General features: G+C 46.6%; 1 protein-coding gene across 7 annotated transcripts in view; it reads right to left on the reverse strand.

Annotated features, from left to right (window-relative positions):
* ALK (ALK receptor tyrosine kinase) overlaps positions 1-22056 on the reverse strand; it is a 942963-nt gene that overhangs the window by 671480 nt on the left and 249427 nt on the right. Inside the window, exon 1 of one of the 7 annotated variants that reach the window (XM_068232768.1) lies at positions 13884-13943. The exons of 5 other annotated variants lie outside the window; for them this stretch is intronic. The gene's annotated coding sequence lies outside the window, so the exon portion shown is untranslated. Of the gene's footprint in view, positions 1-10688; positions 10852-13883; positions 13944-22056 lie in introns of those variants that run through there. One more of the 7 variants, XM_068232767.1, reaches the window with a different exon arrangement.

The raw sequence follows: 22056 nt of genomic DNA on the forward strand, positions 1-22056 counted from the left end.
TAGAACGCTGATAAAAACTAGCATTTTTGCCTGGTTAGAGTAGGACTCACCAGATCGGGGACACTTTGGCGCAGTTGGTGAGCTTAAACGCGTTAAAGCCTAACCAAGAGCCCCTGTCACTGTTTTCCTGTTGTGTGCTGCAGCACCCTCTGTATTTATATATTTCTTATGGAGATTGGGGTTCTCCAGTGCTGCGTGCATGCTTTGCACAGTATTGCATAAAATTCGGTTTGTGCTGCTCATCCCTTGGCTTATATCTTAATTAAAGGAACACTATCAAACCAAGTGTTTTAACCTGCTGGGCGGTCTGGACGAGCTCAGCTCGTCCAGTACCGCCGGAGCCTGCCGCTCAGGCCCTGCTGGGCCGATTTGGCTGAAATAAAAAGCAGCACACGCAGCCGGCACTTTGCCAGCCGCGTGCGCTGCCTGATCGCCGCCGCTCTGCGGCGATCCGCCGCGAGCAGCGGCGAAAGAGGGTCCCCCCAGCCGCCTGAGCCCAGCGTAGCCGGAACAAAAAGTTCCGGCCAGCGCTAAGGGCTGGATCGGAGGCGGCTGACGTCAGGACGTCGGCTGACGTCGATGACGTCACTCCGCTCGTCGCTATGGCGACGATGTAAGCAAAACAAGGAAGGCCGCTCATTGCGGCCTTCCTTGTTTATTCTGGGCGCCGGAGGCGATCGGAAGAACGCCTCCGGAGCGCCCTCTAGTGGGCTTTCATGCAGCCAACTTTCAGTTGGCTGCATGAAATAGTTTTTTTTTTATTAAAAAAAAACCCTCCCGCAGCCTGCCTGGCGATCTTAATAGAACGCCAGGCAGGTTAAAATAACAATGTACAAATAATGTCTAAGCAGCTGTGTAAACATTTTCCTACTTTTCATGTTAAATATCAGAGGCAAAAGCTGTAATTCATTGTGTGTAGATTTTGGAATGTTTCATTTGCAAAGGTGAATCTCTGTTTCAATATTACACTCTTCTTTGCATGTCAGACTGCAGCGCTACCAGATATAAAAAAAAAAGTGTGGTGTCAGGTTTCACACACTATTACAAATGTTTATGTTGCACATAAGATACATGTCCTATGCTCTCTGCAGACAGCTCAGTCAGAGACACAGGCAGCTGCCAGTGAGAGCTTTCTCACACACACAGGGTTAACAGATGTAGTGTGAAAGAATCCCCCCCCCCCCCCCCCTTTCATGATTAAGTAGTCCAACAGATTTGTCAGACTTGCAAACAGATAAGCAGTGAAATGTATACACCAGCACTTCCCGAAACAATCCCCATCTCAATTGAGAAAAAAAAAACATGTTAATCGATAGTGTTTGTTTAAGTCAAAAACTGGGAGTCTTTTTTTCTTTTCAGCGCTTCAGCACGCATGCACAGACAGCGTCTAATCTAGATCACAACAGTCAGTGCTCAATATGCAGGGATGTGCATGCAATAATCATGCAACAGCTTGCACAGGAAACATAGGTCTTGTCAGTCATTGCAGATACTCTGTCCACATTTCTGTACAGCCTAGATCAGTGATGGCTAACCTTGGCACTCCAGCTGTGGTGGAACTACAAGCCCCATGAGGCATTGCAATTCTCTGACAGCTCTAAGCATAACTCGGGGAGGATGAGACATGATGGGATTTGTAGTTTTGTCACAGCTGGAGTGCCAAGGTTAGCCATCACTGGCCTAGATGATAGTGTAGTGTAGCAGCCATGCACAAGCAAGTCACAGATGACAAGCAATTCCCTCAACAATCAAGCAGCAGCTTACACAGGAAGCATAGATCTCACTGGGTGGTGCTTTTGAGGTAACCCACGCAGGCCCAGAGTAGTGTGCAGATAGTGAGCAGGCTAAAAGTGGCTGCCAGCCCTGCTCATTGACCTCAGCTCATGGGTCTCCAACTGATGTAGGATGCATATGCCAGCCCACATACCCAGATACAGCATACCGCAGGGGCCAAAAAAACAGGTTTACTATAACAGAAGTTCTATTACAGAGGTCACCAAACGTTTTGGTCGAGGGCCGGGTCAACATACTTCAGACTGCTGGGGGGCCGGAGTATACATAAAATGATGTCTTTGGGGGCCAGACAGTGAAGCATACCCAGGTGACATCCTGAAGTCCAACTGGACTGCAGTGTCACCTGATGTGGAATTTGATTGAAAACCAGCGTATTACTGCTTTCTGGCTACCATGTGGATGGGTGGTACCAGCACTGCTATATTTGTGGACCACCAATATTTAAAGATTAGCTAACCGCATCTATAAGTAATACATTTTGTGTGTGGGGGGCTGGTAAAAAAGCCTCAGGGGGCCGCATTCGGCCCGCGGGCCTTAGTTTGAGGACCACTGTTCTATTATATCAGGGTTTCCAATACCAGGTGTTACTCTCATTTACCTATAATGGGGCTTGGCCGGGACCTGGACACATAGTTTACTATACCCGAATGTTTATTATAACAAGATTATACTGTATAAAGTAAAATTAGAAAGGAAAAGGACCAGTATGATTTGAAAATGAAAATGTGTGTTTTTTATGAAGAGTCCAGATCTCTCACCGACGCACACACTAGATTCTTGGCCAAGAACCATCCAGCATGTGTACAAAGCCAGTAAGCCTCAGACCTAAAGGCCCACATGCAATGAACCTTTTCTCCTGAGTTTTCTCCTAAGAGATCATTTTTCATCTTCTCTTTGGAATAACTTTTCAGCACTCTGCAATTGAAAAAGTGCCCAAAAAAGTAGATGAAAAAGTACTATTCAAACTATTTTAAGTATTTTGTTGCTTGTTGGCGATTAAGGCTGCTTGCACACAGGGACGTTACAGGTGCACGTTAGTGCAGCCTGTAACGCTCCCCCAACGCACAGCAATGTAACACAAGAGGGCTGTTCACACTGCCCACGTTGCGTTACATGTAACGCTGCACGTTCTGCCGAAAGTGCAGCATGCTACGGCGTTACAGTTAGACTGTCTGCACATGCTCAGTCATGTTGGGGAGGAGCGGAGAGCGGCCAGGCACATGGCTAATTAATATGCACTGCACGTTATGACGTGCAGTGTTTACTTCATGGTGCGGCCGCTCTGTGCGGCGATTGGCCGGCGGGACCACATGATGCCGCATGCGTCCAAGAGTGCGCATCACGGCATCACGGACGCCAGAGTGAGCTGCACAACATGGCTCACTCTGATGTCCACATAGAAGAGCACCAGGCCCTGCGTTAGGTGCACGTTATGCGACCTTAAATCTTGATGTGCAAGTAGCCTTAAACTGCATTTTATTGACAAGTCTGAAAATATCACTCAGGTGAAAAAGCTAAAGGACAATTGATATGGCGCCTGCCATATTTATTTCCTTTTAAAGGGAAGGTTCAGGGACTAGCTAAAAAAAATAAAAATCCATTTCCACTTACCTGGGGCTTCCTCCAGCCCGTGGCAGGCAGGAGGTGCCCTCGGCGCCGCTCCGCAGGCTCCCGGTGGTCTCCGGTGGCCGACCCGACCTGGCCAGGCCGGCGGCCAGGTCGGGCCTCTTCTGCGCTCCATGGTGCGTTCCATGCCAGCGCGCTGACGTCATCGGACGTCCTCCGGGCTGTACTGCGCAGGCTCAGTAGTTCTGAGCCTGCGCAGTACAACCCGGAGGACGTCCGATGACGTCAGCGCGCCGGCGTGGAACGCACCATGGAGCGCGGAAGAGGCCCGACCTGGCCGCCGGCCTGGCCAGGTCGGGTCGGCCACCGGAGACCACCGGGAGCCTGCGGAGCGGCGCCGAGGGCACCTCCTGCCTGCCACGGGCTGGAGGAAGCCCCAGGTAAGTGGAAATGGATTTTTATTTTTTTTAGCTAGTCCCTGAACCTTCCCTTTAAGCAATACCAGTTACCTGGCTATTCTGCTGACCCTTTGCCTAATTCATTTATCCATAGACCCTGAACAAGCATGCAGCAGATCAGGTGTGTGTACATTATTGTCAAATCTGACAAGAGTAGCTGCATGCTTGTTTCTGGTGTTATTCAGACACTACTGCAGCCAAACAGAAAATCAGAGCTCCCAGGCAACTGGTATTGCTTGACAGGAATATTGCAGTGTCCATATTCTTCTCACTATAATTGTTACGCTTGGTGGTATATTCTCCACGGTCAGCACACAATGCGGATTCTGACGTGAAGGAGGTACACACGCTAGCACAAGGAACCAGGATATCCCCAGTTTAGGGGAGGAGAGGACTGACTCCAACAGGAGATGTGGCGCACAGAGCAGGCGTAGATCTGAACAGCCACAAACAATCCTTCCACTATAGTGGCTCAGCGCAAGGTAGCGCTGAGCGCAAAAACCAGAACTCAGAAGATCAGGACAGGTAACAGAATGAACGCTTGCTTAACTAGTCACTGCTTAAGTGACAGCAAACATCCAAGACAAGACAGACTGGAATGAGGTAGCCAATGCGATTGCAGTGGTGGCGTGCCTCACAAGGACAGGACAGAATAGTCGGGAAATAGAGTCAAAGAAGGCAGACGTAATACACACAAATATACAATAGGTATGATTTCCTAGCGTATTACGGTTACAGCTAACAATGAACTACAAACGACTAACTGACATATGTATATATCGGCGATAAACCGATATATGACATAAGCAAGGAACACTAACTAAGAACTGGAGCAGAACTAGGAAGGATTCGCCACTTCTACGCAGAAGCGAGCGCAATCCACGCAAGGCAACAGGAACAGGACTGACTAGCTAAGCACGGGTGATCACGATACGCGCAACCTACCAAAACGTGCTGGAAGCTGACTGACTGAACACAGGATATAAACAGTTCGTGTACGTATATATCAGCGACACTGATGTATTAACGTAACACGAATACAAGGAAAATAACAAACGCGCTGGTATGCGTATATATTGGCGATGAACCGATATATGATGCAAGACTAGCAAAGTAACAGTTACTGATAACAAGAGCTGAACAGGAAGGACTCATTGACCCCTTCGCAGGAGTCAGTGCAGTCCACACAAGATCTAGGAACGGTGGGGCCTCGGACAGAGTAACAGACTGAATCTGAGACTATGATAGCCCATGGAGCACTGCAGGAAGCAGTTCTTTATACTGAGGTCATCCAATGGGAGCAGACATGCAGATTCCCACACAGGTGAATGGTAATCAATCACAGGCTGACAGCAGGAAAGGGCAGACAATGATATGCAGCCTGCAAGAAAGGGATTGCAGCTCCATTGCAATAGACAATGTTTGTTTTCACAAAAGCATATTAACCTGTCATTAACCCTCCTGGCGGTATGAAAAATTTCGCCAGGAGGGAGTGCAGTAGTTTTTTTTTTTTAAATCATGTAGCGAGCCCAGGGCTCGCTACATGATAGCCGCTGCTCAGCGGCATCCCCCCGCCCGCTTCGATCGCCTTCGGCGATCTCCGATCAAAGAACGGGATTCCCTGGAGGGCTTCCCCCGTCGCCATGGCAGGGGGCAGGATGACGTCACCGACGCCGTGACGTCATTGGGAGTCCCGATCCACCCCTCGGCGCTGCCTGGCACTGATTGGCCAGGCAGTGCACGGGGTCTGGAGGGGGGGGGGGGCGCCGCAACGGATAGTAGCGATCGGGCGCGGGGCGGCGGCAATCAGTGTGCTGGCGCAGCTAGCAAAGTGCTAGCTGCGTCCAGCAAAAAAAAAATTATGTAAATCGGCCGAGCAGGGCCTGAGCGGCACCCTCCGGCGGCTTACCCCGTGTCACACTCGGGGTTACCGCCAAGGAGGTTAACTTCAGAGCGACTGCAGATGGAATCAACGCTCAGTGTATGAGAATAATTGTCCTTTTTATTACATAGGTGTTTAAGTCTCTTAAATGGTACCAGAAGTGACATGTGACATAATGAGATAGACGTGTATGTAGAGTGCCAAGTATACAAATAACTATGCTGTATTCCTTTTTTTCCTTCTCTGCCTGAAATAGATAACATTCAGGTATGCACGTGACAGTTTACCTAAAGTTATGACCTTGTCGACTGTAGAGTAATCCTCACTGATAAGAAATGACAGCTATCAAGCTCTTTCCTGGTAGAGAATGGCTTCTGAGGGTTCTTTCACACTAGGAACTGATCTGTGCATTTTGACAGATCACTCCTAGGATGCGTTTAGAAAGGTAACATAAAAGTCTATTTGACTTTAATGAAAACTTTCACATTAGACAAAGCATTCCAGAGCGTTACGTTGTAACTCATCTGGGAGCTTTTAATTGTCCAGTGTCTGCGTTTTCCCATCGGGTGAATTAGAACTAGCGCCACTGATCAGCGTAGAACCGCAACTTACCGACGCCACGCCGTAGGTCATAACGCCTGCACGAAATCTGGTTCGTACATGTGTTATGCAATGTGAAAGAGCCCAGACCGCAGGGCGTAGATAATAAAAAAGGTCAACAGTTCTTTGATTTTAGCTTTTGGTACACTGACTGTATCGATTATATGGGAAAATACAACAGATAGATAAACAACAACAAATAACATTTGTAAAGCGCTTTTCTCCCGTATGACTCAAAGCGCATAAGCATAGCTCAGACCAATTATTGGTTGATTAGTAAATCGTGGTACAGAGGAAGAATTCTACAAGTCCGGAAATGCCAGGCTAAACAGGTGGCTTTTCAGTCTGGATTTGAATAACTCCAGGGATGAGGCTGTCTTTACTAGTTGTGGTAGGGAGTTCCAAAGAGAAGGGACAGCATGACAGAAAGCTCTGTCTCCAGAGGTTTTGAGATGCACTCTGGGGGTGATCAAGTTTATGGATCCTGCTGATCTGAGATTGTGGTGCAGCTTCAGCAAGTCCTTCATGTATCCAGGGCCAAAGTTGTGCAGTGATTTGAATGTCAGCAGTCCATTCTGGAAGAGTATTCTCCATTCTACTGGTAGCCAGTGCAGTGAGCGAAGGATCGGTGTAATGTGACAGTGGCGAGGCAGGTTTGTTAGCAATCTGGTAGCAGCATTCTGCACTAATTGCAGGCGACGCAGGTCCTTTTTGGGAAGGCCTGCATAAAGGGCATTGCAGTAGTCCAGCCGTGATGTGATGAAGGCGTGAACTAGGGTTGGAAGATCCTCTGGGGGAATCAGATGTTTAATTGTTGCAATGTTCTTCAGATGAAAGTAGGAAGATTTAACTACAGATGAAATTTGGTTTCTGAAACTCAATTCCCCATCGATTAGTACTCCAAGGCTGCGCACAAGGTTGGAGCTGTTTATGTCTGAATTCCCAATCCTGATTGGTGTTGCTTTAGTATACAGCTGTTTTGATGGAGAGCGCTGGCTTTGGACAAAAAGGACCTCAGTTTTGACAGCATTCAGTTTCAACCAGTTATCATTCATCCATGCCTGTAGCTCAGCTAAGCAAGAGTTTATTTTTGGAGTAGGGTCTGTTCCACCAGGTTTGAAGGACAGGTATAGCTGTGTGTCATCGGCGTAGCAGTGGTAAGTCAGGCCATGTTGTTGGATAATTGTACCGAGTGGTAACATGTAGATTGCAAACAGCAGAGGGGATAGGATTGATCCTTGTGGCACTCCGAATTGTAGAGGTGCAGGTTTGGACATTATAGGACCTACGGATACTCTCTGTGTTCTGTCAGTCAGGAATGATCTGAACCACTGGAGGACTGATCCACTGATGCCACAGTACTCCTGCAGTCTGTTAAGCAGGATTTCATGGTCAACTGTATCAAAAGCTGCTGAGAGAGCCAACAGGATTTGGATGGAGCATTCCCCTCTGACATGAGCAGGTCGTTGCAGACTTGGATGAGGGCTGTTTCACAGCTGTGGTGTTTCTTAAAGCCAGATTGTAGAGGGTCTAGGATGTTGTTTGCTGAGAGCCTGGCTTCAAGTTGCAGATAGACAGCCTTTTCAATAACGTTACCTAAGAAGGGGAGGTTGGAGACAGGTATGTAGCTGCTCATTGCATCTGGATCCATAGAAGGTTTTTTAAGAAGGGGCTTGATGATTCCTTCTTTTAGAGAGGTAGGAAACCTCCCTGCTTGCAGAGAGCAATTTACTATTTTGTGAAATGCTGGACCAAGCAGGTCAGGGCATTTCAGCATATGTTTAGTTGGTCCAGGGTCCAGGTCACAGGTTGTCTGGCGGAGGCGACGGAGGATGTCTGAGATCTCTTCCTCACTAATACTTCTGAAGTCAGTCCAGGGTGTTAGGTTTTTCTTGCAACTATTTCCAAAAGTTGAATAAGTCTTAGGTGCTGTGGACTGAATGAGAGACTGAATAGAGGACACTTTCTCAGAAAAGTAGCAATCAAATTTCTCACATAGCTCCTTTTAGGGATTTATGGTAGGATTTTGGTAGATCTTGACAGGATGGGTTACAGAGGCTATCAATAGTGCGGAATAGTTGGGCTGGCCTGTTGGCGGCCTTTGCGATCTCCTGTGATAGGTAGGAAGATTTTTTCTTAGTGATCACATTTTGGTTATAGATGGCGTAAATCTCAGTACATGCAGACGGACGTTAAGGCAGCCATATACTGATCGATTGTCACCAGTTCGACCAACAGATAGATCCCTCTGTGATTGAATCTGATCAGAGAGGGATCGTATGGCTGCCCATACACTGCAAACAGATTTTAAACCAATTTCAGCATGAAATCGATTCACAACCTGTGGAACTGCCGCTGCCGCCTGCTTGCCGCCCCTGCTCCCCTGGCCAGCGTTTGCATATTGATTTCACAGCAGATTCGATCACAGTGATCGAATCTGCTGGCTATCGGCAGGAAATCGTGTTAGTGTATGGGCACCTTTAGGGTAATATTAAGCACAGGAATATTACCATTGTTTAGAGCAGCCTTTCTCAACCTTTCTACCCTGGAGGAACCCTGTAAATAACTTTTGGATCTCAAGGAACCCCTGAAAACAATTTTTTGATCTCGAGGAACCCCTACATTTATTTTTCAGGAGGCGTGGTCTTTACATAGGTTAGGCTGCTAATTTCACTATCTCCTATTACACTGCCACTCATTATACTGTCTCCTGACCCCCCAATTTAGTGCTTCTTGTTACAGTACCACCTATTATAGTGTGCTCTATTATACTTCCCCCACGATGGGGTAAAATGCCAAGGAACCCCTGCAGAGTCCTCAAGGAACCCTGGTTGAGAAAGCCTGGTTTAGAGAATCAACTCCTTAGATACATAGATAGGAGCACACAGTCATTTTACAGTTACTCTCAACAGTGAGGTAGTGTGCATTGTGCTACAAGCATGACGCATGTTACCCAGGTAGCGCACATGTTGCCAGGGTATAACACGCAACTCTACTTGTTAAGAACTATCGTGGTTGATCAAAAGTCGATCAACTAGTGGCCCACACACTGCAAGCGAGATCCTATGCAATTCTCCTTCACTACTCAATCTGAACAATATTGTGCCTTCATGCGCTGAAAAAAAAAAGTAGTATATGTGTTGATCATGTAAACTTCGGAAGCTTCTTTCTTTATGATCAATCAAAATTTTACATCCTGCACGATCAAGTAAATTGGTTGATTCGACCAGATATCAGCTAATTCCTGTCGATCAAGCAGAACGGAACATAATCGATTCTATCCCAATCTAATCCAATGATCAAATTGAATAGTTGGTTGTAGAGGAAAATCAAGCAATATATGACCACATTAAGATTATTGTAAGGACAATAGATAAAATAAAGTGTAAAATATCAGTATTAAATACTGATATTTTACTATGGTGAAACCTAACCCTCTAACCCTACTCTCACACAGAACCCTCCCACCTGACATCCAAACCTAAACGGCCTCCCCCCACCGCACAAAGTTCCTACGTGACGCCTAACCCTAAAAGACCCCCCGTCGCACAAACTACCTACCCGATGCCTATAACCCCTCTGCACATCCTTCCTACCTGACGCCTAAACCTAACCAACCCCCCCCCCCCCCCCCCCCGCACAACCCTCCTACCTGATGCCTTACCCTAACCCCTCCCTTTGCATAACCTTCCCATCTGATGCCTAAACCTAAACCACCCCCCTTGCACAAAATTCCTATCTGACGCCTAAACCTACCCCCCCCCCCACACAAACTACCTACCTGACCCTAACCCCCCCCCCCCCACAAACTACCTACCTGACCCATAACCTTACCCCCCCCCGCAAACTACCTAACTAACCCTACCCCTCACACGCCTAACCTTAACCTCCCTGCCACCAATTGCCTGCCCCCCCCCAGCAAAAAAAAATAATGAAAGAAACGTAATTTCTTCAGCCCTGCCATAAGCGCCTATTGAAGTTTCCCCATTGAGGCATTATTTGGTTGTCCGCGGTGCCCGATAAGTACCTATTTATCGGGCGGCCAAATTCAGTGCCAATATTTCAGGTACCTATGGCAGTGCGACTTTCGGCGCGAGCAGGCGCCCGAATTGCCTGTTTCGGCTGTACAAATGTACGAAGAATAATAATGATAACCACAACTACAGGCCTAGTTTTCACTTTTGAAATTGCTTTCCTGAAACTTTCTTCACAGAAGAAGCAGTCGGGACAATCCGGCGAGGTTAACAAACATTAAACACTTTTATGGTCTCAGCCTCGGAGTCGGAATCAGATATTTTTCTCTCCCCTGCGCGGTATTGAACGCAGTACGGAGCAAGGTGACGGCAGCGGAGCCATTTTGGCTTCGGATCAAAAACATATTAGCTGACCTTTCTCCCATGTTGTGGAATGTGTTTTGTATTCCCCGCAGAGACGACGAATCAATCCCAATGAATGGATAATGGAGTGCTTTTCAATCTGATAACATGAAATTTATAGCTCAGCACACACTGAAATCTCATTTCTTGGCCTTTAGAAATGGTGACACTGCTGGAAAAGAGGTCATTTTTTGGCAGTGGTGGTTAAACTGCAATCTAGTTAGAGTATACCTGTAATTCATCTGCACACGTGGGAGGGGAGGGGGTTGGGCCCTGTGCTCTCCAAGCTTCCAAAGGTGAAGGTTTTAGTCAAGGCCGCATCTATACTTCCTTAGGACAATTCCCTTGTGCCCCTTCCATGTGTGACCCCCTTTATGTCAAAGCAAGCAGGTAATATGGGTGCTGGTGGAGCTCCGCAAAATGGACGCCACATACACTGCAGTGTTAACTGCTGCTATGCCGGCCAGAGCTGGATTTGTACGCTTCACCGCCCAAGGCCACTGTGATGATAGATCGCTAGATGTCCCCCCCCATCTCTTTCGAATAAGAAGCCAGGTGACCTTCATTCCCTTCCGTATAGATAGCCAGATGACACCCCTCCCTCCAGTATAGGTAGCAAGGTGACCCTCCCCTTCCCCCTAGTATAGCCTGCCCACCACCGGCCCTTGATCTTGTGGTGCCCTAAGCCATGGCCTATGTGGCCTAGGCTTAAATCCAGCCCTGATGCTGGCACCCAGGGGTAATTTTGCCACTGGTGGCATCCGATAATTAACGTTATTAGTTGGCACAAGTGTTATTAGTGACAAGAAAAGGAGCCGAAATTCATTTAGGTGGTAGGTTGTATGAGCCAGCAATAAACCGTAAAAGCTGCAGTGGTCTGAATGGAAAAAAAGGGTCTGGTTCTTAAGGGGGGGGGGGGGGGGGGTAAAGCCTACAGTCCTCAAGTGGTTAAAGGACATCCGAGGCGAAAAAAAACCAAAAAACTGATATAAACAATTGTATCTGTCCTCCTCCTTCTAAAAATGACTTTTAAAGTTATCCCGCAGTTTTATTTTATATTTAGATCAACTTTTTAAGCTTTTACTGTTTCATGGCCTTTTCTCAATGAAACATTAACTGAAGTATGCCAGGGCTAAAATATATGAACTATTTAACTTTTTTATCTCTTTCCTGCTCTTAGAAGCCATTTACTGCCACCAAAGTGTTTTATGGCTGCAATTCCTCATCAGTGAGGGTTACACTAGAGGCCAACCCAGTCCCGACCCGGACAGGAACTGCCACTTACATACCTGATTTTTAACTTTTTTCAGGTAGAGAAAGAAAAAAAAAGGAACACAGCCTAGTTATTTGTGTGTTAGGCACTGTACATACACATGTCTATCTCATCATGTCACTTGTCACCTCGGGTATCCTTTAATTATCTCTGGTTATTGAAAAATCATTGACAGCTGAAGCTTTCTGAGGCATGTGTAATCACCCTACTCCCTCCTTTTCTGATGAAGTGACTCAGCTGTTGCCATGGTGATGTGTCTGTTCAGCAGAGGGAGGGAGCAGAGTGAAGACACATGTCTCAGAAAGCTCTACCTGGCAATTGTTACATTTGCCGATGACAAGAGATAAGCAATGTGCAATGTGCCATTAAAAAAAAAAAAAAAAAAAATAGTACAGCCTGGCCAATTGGGCCTTTTACTGTAACATAATCAACAGTGCATGCTATACACATTACAAGAATGGGCATGCACTTGAAAAGGTTCTAAAAAAATTTCTATTGGAGTGCAAAGATCAATCACCACTCTAAACATAATTGCGTACATAAGTTCAATTACTAACAGGTGCTTAGATATGTCAGCATTCCATACATTGGACTTGCCCCCAGCATTTAGCACTACCACTTAGAAGATGCATCTAACAGCCTGGCACTACACATGTACTGTGCTGCTGACGCAATTGGGTTTCAAGTATTGAGACTGATGGTTGCTAAGTGACAAACAGGTTTTTGTTAACACAGTTTGGAACAAGCAAGCCAGAAATCAAAAGTCCAAAACACCTTATGTGGCCCATGAAAGCATTTTAAATACATCTGAATACCTGCTCGTCTCATCCACCTCTACCCCAGTCCCTCTCTGCTAGTGTCTCCATAGGCTACTTATTACCCAAAGGATCCATTTCAAACTCCTCACCTTATCATACAAAGCTCTACACAAGTTGTCACCTCCATACATTTCCTCACTAATCTCAAGATCCCATCCCACCCAAAACCTTTCTTCCAACTAGGAGATGCTCGTCCTCTAGCTTGGCCGCCTTCTCACACAACCGCATCCGGGACTTCACACGAGATTCACCGCTCCTTTGGAACTCTCTTCCACAGCCTGTCCGTCATGCTCCGAGCCTGGAAACCTTCTCTCAAAACACACCTTTTCATACAAGCCTATAATGTGCTGTAGTTCAGAGTGGAGGCTCACTGCCTCATTTGCTTACTCTGTACCTCCTTCACTAGTGTTTTTTAAGGTTAGGTATGGTAGAGGGAGGGCTCTGTGTGAGAAAAGGGTTAGGTTTAATAATAGAAAAATTGCTGCAAATGTTACTGATATTGTATTAATGAACAATGCCACTCTGAAATACCTGTATTTGAATATTGATAAAATACTGGTATTCTACTAACGGCTTTTCCCAGGGTCCCAAAATTATGGAGCCTCTATTTCCTGCACGTTGAAATATATTGAGAGAAAGGGGACCTCCGCCATTCCATGACTGAACCTGTGCTGCCATCAGAAATGTTTGGGCCCTGTTTCTGGGGCGAACCTACTGCCCCCTCCCCCACCCCTCTTCCCCCACACAGCAATTTTTTAGGAAAAGGCTCTCTCGGTGCTCTCACCTCCCATTCCACCATACACTGTCAAGATTCAATTGAACTGGCAAACTGGATGTGATAGGTAGCTCCTAATTATAGCAGATGATAGAAAGACTTTAGTGCTCAGCAGGTGGGTAGATAGGTAGATAGGTATCTGAATGTGGGAGACTCGGTTGTCGATATGAGCCTACTTTCCTTTCTTCCATGCTTTCCCTCCCTTCCACATGTGGCAGGGGCAGGCCTAACATGACCGGCAGGGGCATGGCTTAAAGAGGAACTTCAGCCTAAACAAACATACTGTCATTAAGTTACATTAGTTATGTTAATTAAAATAGATAGGTAGTATAATCTCTTACCCACACTGTTTTAAAAGAACAGGCAAATGTTTGATTTCATGATGGCACCCATCTTTTTGGTTGAAAGGAGGTGACAGGGATCATGAGACACAGTTCCAACTGTCCTGTGTCCTGAGCACCTCTCCCAGTTGCTAGGCAACGTGAATAACATACTCTGCACAGCATCAGGGAAAAAAAGACCGGGTTTTTTTTTCTTTGATGGGTGGAGCTTAGCTAAAAATGCAGCTAAAAATGATGCTTTGGTAAGAAAAACAAAGTTCTGATGCTGTGAAACTGTTAAAGAAACACCAAGCCTTTTCAGTTCTGCTGAGTAGATTTTTAGTCCGGAGGTTCACTTTAACCCTGTGGAAAGTGAAGTCTAATAGTGGTGCTGTGGGGAGGCGGCCATGTAAATACAATATAATTCACCTGATTCAAGCATGGGAGTCCTCTCTTCTCTGCTCTCTCCTGCAGCCCTCCGATCCCGTAGCTCTACTCTACCTCCACCTGTGCTCCAGTCTTCCTGCATGTCAGGTGAACGCACTTGACATGCAGCACTGAAGGCAGCCCTCTAAAAGCAAGCCGCGCTCCCAAAAAAACATGCTGGTGATAGCCAAGGTAGATCCTCCATCCTGAACTACCACCCCTGACTGGCAGAGATGGAGAAAATCAACCCTGCAAATAGTAAGAATACAGAGATATCTTCCCTGCTATCTTCTCAGATCTTCTGATGTTCCAGACTACCCTGCTGATAACAAACACAACAATCCAGACACCAGAGGGCGTAGCAGGAATACAGACAAAGTGGATATTTTTGTGAATTTCCTGTTTTTTTGTTCTCCACGAGCACCCTCTAGTGGCCAGAATTCCAGAAGCCGTTTTCATTAGAAGAAAAGGATAGTTCATAGAAGAACTGGCTCACAGAATGGATGAGGAGGATCATGTTTATCGCTTCCAAACATCTGAAAGTATGGTTACAGATTTTATAAAGGGAATTTTACTGTGACATCATCGTAAGGCGAATGACCTGCAGAAGGAGGGGTTACCATTGGATAATCTCACATTTAGCAGAAGCGGAAATAGTTGTCCACCACCAGAAATTTAAACATACATAAATAAATTTATAAATGGATCTTTGAAAAACATCTGTTAAACCAGGGCTGCGATCGCGATCTACCGGTAGATCGCGACCGCCTCCTTGGTAGATCGCGGCCTTTTGGCCGCGTCTCGTTAATGTTTGTTGCGGCCAGCAGCTCGTGTTTAGCTGCTGGCCGCTGGCCAATAAGGATGCATGCAGGCGAGGAGAGAGGGAGGAGAGAGGCGGCGCGTCCGCTGCGTCATGGCTGGGGGCGGCGGCTGGCAGCCTGTGTAATGTGCGTGTGTAACGTGCCCGGCGCCGCCCCCAGCCATGACGTAGCGGCCGCGCCGCCTCTCTCTTCGCCGCCGCTTCTCTCCTACATCCCATTGGCCTGCCAGAGTCTCTCCTCGCCGCCTCTTCTCCTCTGCCTGCAGGTACATATACCTGGCTAACCTACACTGGGGGGCCCTATACCTGGCTAACCTACACTGGGGGGCCCTATACCTGGCTAACCTACACTGGGGGGCCCTATACCTGGCTAACCTACACTGGGGGGCCCTATACCTGGCTAACCTACACTGGGGGGGCCCTATACCTGGCTAACCTACACTGGGGGCCCCTATACCTGGCTAACCTACACTGGGGGGCCCTATACCTGGCTAACCTACACTGTGGGCCCCTATACCTGGCTAACCTACACTGAGGGCCCCTATACCTGGCAAACCTACACTGAGGGCCCATATACCTGGCAAACCTACACTGAGGGCCCATATACCTGGCTAACCTACACTGAGGGCCCATATACCTGGCAAACCTACACTGAGGGCCCATATACCTGGCTAACCTATACTGGGGGCCCATATGCCTGGCTAACCTACACTGAGGGCCCATATACCTGGCAAACCTACACTGAGGGCCCATATACCTGGCTAACCTATACTGGGGGCCCATATGCCTGGCTAACCTACACTGAGGGCCCTATACCTGGCAAACCTACACTGAGGGCCCATATACCTGGCTAACCTACACTGAGGGCCCATATACCTGGCTAACCTACACTGAGGGCCCATATACCTGGCTAACCTACACTGAGGGCCCATATACCTGGCTAACCTACACTGAGGGCCCATATACCTGGCTAACCTACACTGAGGGCCCATATACCTGGCTAACCTACACTGAGGGCCCATATACCTGGCTAACCTACACTGAGGGCCCATATACCTGGCTAACCTACACTGAGGGCCCATATACCTGGCTAACCTACACTGAGGGCCCATATACCTGGCTAACCTACACTGAGGGCCCATATACCTGGCTAACCTACACTGAGGGCCCATATACCTGGCTAACCTACACTGAGGGCCCATATACCTGGCTAACCTACACTGAGGGCCCATATACCTGGCTAACCTACACTGAGGGCCCATATACCTGGCTAACCTACACTGAGGGCCCATATACCTGGCTAACCTACACTGAGGCCCCATATACCTGGCTAACCTACACTGAGGGCCCATATACCTGGCTAACCTACACTGAGGGCCCATATACCTGGCTAACCTACACTGAGGCCCCATATACCTGGCTAACCTACACTGAGGGCCCATATACCTGGCTAACCTACACTGAGGGCCCATATACCTGGCTAACCTACACTGAGGGCCCATATACCTGGCTAACCTACACTGAGGGCCCATATACCTGGCTAACCTACACTGAGGGCCCATATACCTGGCTAACCTACACTGAGGGCCCATATACCTGGCTAACCTACACTGAGGGCCCATATACCTGGCTAACCTACACTGAGGGCCCATATACCTGGCTAACCTACACTGAGGGCCCATATACCTGGCTAACCTACACTGAGGGCCCATATACCTGGCTAACCTACACTGAGGGCCCATATACCTGGCTAACCTACACTGAGGGCCCATATACCTGGCTAACCTACACTGAGGGCCCATATACCTGGCTAACCTACACTGAGGGCCCATATACCTGGCTAACCTACACTGAGGGCCCATATACCTGGCTAACCTACACTGAGGGCCCATATACCTGGCTAACCTACACTGAGGGCCCATATACCTGGCTAACCTACACTGAGGGCCCATATACCTGGCTAACCTACACTGAGGCCCCATATACCTGGCTAACCTACACTGAGGGCCCATATACCTGGCTAACCTACACTGAGGCCCCATATACCTGGCTAACCTACACTGAGGGCCCATATACCTGGATAACCTACACTGAGGGCCCATATACCTGGCTAACCTACACTGAGGGCCCATATACCTGGATAACCTACACTGAGGCCCCATATACCTGGCTAACCTACACTGAGGGCCCATATACCTGGCTAACCTACACTGAGGGCCCATATACCTGGCTAACCTACACTGAGGCCCCATATACCTGGCTAACCTACACTGAGGGCCCATATACCTGGCTAACCTACACTGAGGCCCCATATACCTGGATAACCTACACTGAGGGCACGCAACCTATGCTGCAGGCACATATACCTGGCTAACCTACGTGGGGGGGGGGGGGGGGCGTGCTTAGCATTTGAGACGTTGGTAGATCTCCTGGCCTCGGCAAATTTAAAAGTAGCTCGCGAGCCGAAAAAGTGTGGGCACCCCTGTGTTAAACTTTGTTCTCAATTTGGATGTATAGCGCATTTTTTTAAAGTGCCAACATATTCTGAAGAAACAAACATGGGGTACATAATAACACAGACAATAGTATACACAAAATATAGCCACAGATGTAAACCTAATGCAGAATTTATAGATCTATGAATTCCAGTGATGAAATGCAACATGATGAACAAAATATATAGCAACTTCCAAGACACAAAAGGGTGAGAGGGCCCTGCCCTTGTGAGCTTACAATCAATATGTAATACCTTACAATGGTAGCTTCATACACAGCAACAAAAAAACAACCCCCAATGCAATCACACTGTCTATTTCCGAATACCGACAAGTAGTTCTATAAAATCACGAAGCCATTCTGCACTCTCTAGAGATGAAAGAAAACCCTGAGAGTGCTAGACCCGAGTCTGCAGAGGAAGCCAAGTAACACTACATAATAGCACCAAACATCAGATACTAAAGAGATCACACACTGGGCTCTTAAGGAAGTGACCCCCAATGACAACATAACTCGCAGGGTCTCATCATCTGACAGTGACCTCTCTCCACTCTGCTTGACTGGAAAATCCTCAGTACTCCATGGCCATGTTTAACTTTAAAATCGGCTACTCCAACTGGCTTACCATTGGCTCTCTGTGTCGCCATCCCTGATATATTATCAACATTTATTGGGCCATATGCAATTCACTTCTTCACCTGAGTTTTCTCCTAGGAGATAAGTTTTCATCTTCCATTTAAAATAACTTTCCAGCACTTTTCAACTAAAAAAGTACCAAAAAGTAAATAAATATGTACTATAAAAATAATTATGAGTATTTTCTTGCTTTCTGGTGTCTTAAAAGGCATTTTATTGACAATTTTAAAAATATCACCTAGGAGAATACTTAGGTGAAAAAGTGAATTGCATATGGCCCATTGTGTCCTCCTAGCGTTTCTTATTCTGAAGAAATCTATCATATAAACAAGCAGTAGTAAGGAGGCGCACCACAAGAGGAAAAATGTGAGTGTGCCACGATCCTCGTCCCAGTGTCCCTTGGGGCGCTCAGTAGTCAGTGATCCTTAAAAAGATCGTCACCACTCCAAAAAGATAGTATTCAAGCTCTCTTAATGCATCAAATCATGGCAGTCACAATGACAGACCCTGTTTCGGGCATAGCCAGTGGCTACTGCAATTTGATAAAGGGCTATGCCCGAAACAGCGTCTGTCATTGTGACTGCCATGATTTGATGCATTAAAAGAGCTTGAATACTATCTTTTTGGAGTAGTGCCGATCTTTTTGAGGATCACTGAAATCTATCATATAAATGTGCCAGTATTGGTGATGTGTCAGACCACTCATCAACTACAGTATGTATGTACTTGTATTGTTGGATGTCCTGATTGAGTTTTGCACATCACACATATCTATGCTCCCCAATATGTGTTCTGTACTATGCACTCTATTGTGCTATATGAGTAGTGTATTACTGGGATTCTTCTATACTATACTATAAAAAGGTATGTATGCCATGTTTTGAGAACCTAGACCTAAACATGGCATACATACTTTTAAGTTTAGGGGGCATTTGAACCTGTCATAGTCAGTCTATCACAGAGAGTTTGGGAATTTTAAATGATAAATGATCTATAATTAAGGAAGAACTGTAATGAAAATAACAAAATGAATAACATTGCTTACTTTTTTACAATATAAATTTTTAAATTATTAAGTCAGTGTTTGTCCTTTGTAAAATCTATACTGACCCCAATTTACATTCTGCGATGTATCACAGGTGGCGACATCTTTTGTGCTGGCAGGTGCAGCTCTGTGGAACGTTTGTTACCAAGACCCCAAAAGCCAGTAAAATATCCACTTCGGGACCGGTGCTCCAATGCTTTATCCTACACGTCGAACTAACCTACATCCCATAGACTTTTACTATCCCTTCCCCTCCCCCAACCCTAACCTTAACCCTCCTGGTATACGTTTGATTGTGGATGTAGGCAAATTCGACGTGTAGGTTATCATGTCGGAACACCGGCCGCCTAACCCTCCTTAAGGACCAGGGCATTTTGCGGTGGAGGGGGGTGCGCGCGTTTGGGGGGGGGGGGGGGGGTCGGGCGGCCGGATCCCGCCTGTGGCTGGCTAGGCAGTGTCCCCTCCATGGTGGCAAGTGTCCCCCCTGTAGCTGGCAGCCATCACTTACCTTCCAGGCTCCAGCGATGAGCCACAGTAGCCCCCTTCTTCTCCGGCCGGCATCTCCGCTTCAAATGACGCTCAGGTCGGGTCGCGGCTTGATGACGTCATCAAGCCGGGACCCGGCGCTGACGTCAGACGGAGCAGAGATGCCGGCTAGAGCAGAGGGGGGGGGGGCGCCGATCGTCGATGGAATGGCAGGGAGGTAAGTGGATCCTCTTCTTTTCCCCCCTGCCGCCGCCGCCGCCGTCAAAGTGATCACTACGATCCGACGGCGATCGTAGTGATCACGTGATCAGCAGCCATACGCGATGGCTGCTGATCACTCAGGGGAGATGCCAGCTGTCATATGACAGCTTAATCTCCCCCTCCGGGTGCGCACGATCGCGTCGGGAGCGGTTCTTTAGTGCGGACGTTGAATCAACGTCCGGTCAGAACGGTACCACCACCTACCGGACGTTGATTCAACCTGTGGCGGTCCCCAATAGGATATGTTCCTGCCCTCCCAAAATGCTTCAGAAGGCGGGGTAACATACCAATATACAGCAATCTATAGATATAGCAAGTGTTTCAGATACCGAAACCAGATTAAATGAATGAAAAAGTAGGTAACCTGAATAATATACAACATTCTACTGTCTGGTATTATCTTGTCTCTTTAAAGTGGACCTGAACTCTTGCACAGGATGGAAGAAAAGCAGAGAAATGCACCCTGTATGTATTTAGGGAGATTAGCCTAATTCCCTCATCTGTAACTAATCACAAGTTGTAATTTGATCTCTTAGCTGTGTCAGCTGACTGCCATGGTAATGCAGCTAACTTGTAAACACAACGCTATGTCTGCTTCCACGAAAGCAGGAAGTAGACACACTGCAGATTTATTGCAGCATTTGTATCAGCTGTAACAAAGAAATGTTTTTCTTTAAAGGTTATTTTGCTGTTGCTTATCATTTAGAGCAGAGAGTAAGTTCTGCGTTCAGGTCCGCTTTAATTCTCAACATATGCAAATGGCCCGTCTTGATAAACGTTGTGTTTTTATGCCCATGAAGCGGGATGATCAACTATTCTGATAATTAGGGCCGATATTTCATCTGCGCCTTGCCAAGGTGCATTGTGGAGCCAGTGTCTCCCCGCGTCTCCATTTGCAGCGTGCCCTCTGTGTTCCTCTACAACATGCACCCATTAATATCGATGTCTTGGCATAGCGGTATGTAAAGAATTCCTCCCTGTCCCCGCGGTTCGCAAATCACTTTTACAACTCGCTAATTGATTGTCAAAAAGTAATAATACCATTTTCCGACAAACGCATTACTTTCTGCTGGAATTATTTACATTTTACGACTTTCCTAAAGCGCCCCGAAAACTTTAAAAAACGCAATCTAAATATAGCAGCGGTGCTGATCATTCACGGGCTATTGGATCAGGTGCTTGCAGCGTGTGAAGCGGCGGAGGATGGGAGGCGTACAGCTCAGTATATCTCCACGAAGGGAGAAAGCTTTTTGCCGGGCCGCCGATGTCACCATTTGAGCAGTCTGGCGGGATAAGCTGGAGGTGTGAAGCCATTAGCGGTGCTCAGTGAGCACACAAGTGCCCGCTTAGTGAGGGAGGAGATGTTCGCAGCTTAACAGCTCATGCAGCAAAAAGGGAAAAGTGTCGCTTATACATGATATGTATACCAATAGAAATTTACTCTGGATTTGTTGAAGAAGAGTCTGTTGTGGTTTTAAGACATTTTCGTTTAAACATTTCCCTACCACAGGTTTTTTTCTCCTTCAAACCCACAGCAATTTTCACATCACGCTCTTCCCATTCATTAGCCAATAACTTTATCTCTACTTATCACACCAAAAAGATCTATATACATTTTGTTTGGCCACAAATTAATCTTTCTTTGGGTGCTACTGTTTGATAAAAAAAATGTTATTTTATATGAATTTTACAGGTGAGAAGAAAAAATGTGAAAAAAACATTATTTCTCAGTTTTCAGCCATTATAGTTTAAAAATAAAAAGTTCTACTGAAGATAAAACTCACACATTTGTTTGCCTATTTGTCCATGATGTCCTACATTTAAATTATGTCGCTAGCACAATGTAAGACGATAATATTTTAATTTGCAATAAGTTTTTTTTTTTTCAGTTTTGTGTTTCCGTATACTATATCAATAATTACAACCGCTTATTTGCAAAAATAACAGTAATATACTGGTACCCTCATGATATGCATATTAAAAAAAGCTGAGTCCCTAAGCTACAGTAACTATTTATGTATTTT

This window comes from Hyperolius riggenbachi, chromosome 4 (genome assembly GCF_040937935.1).
Source record: "Hyperolius riggenbachi isolate aHypRig1 chromosome 4, aHypRig1.pri, whole genome shotgun sequence".
Classification (NCBI taxonomy): domain Eukaryota; kingdom Metazoa; phylum Chordata; class Amphibia; order Anura; family Hyperoliidae; genus Hyperolius; species Hyperolius riggenbachi.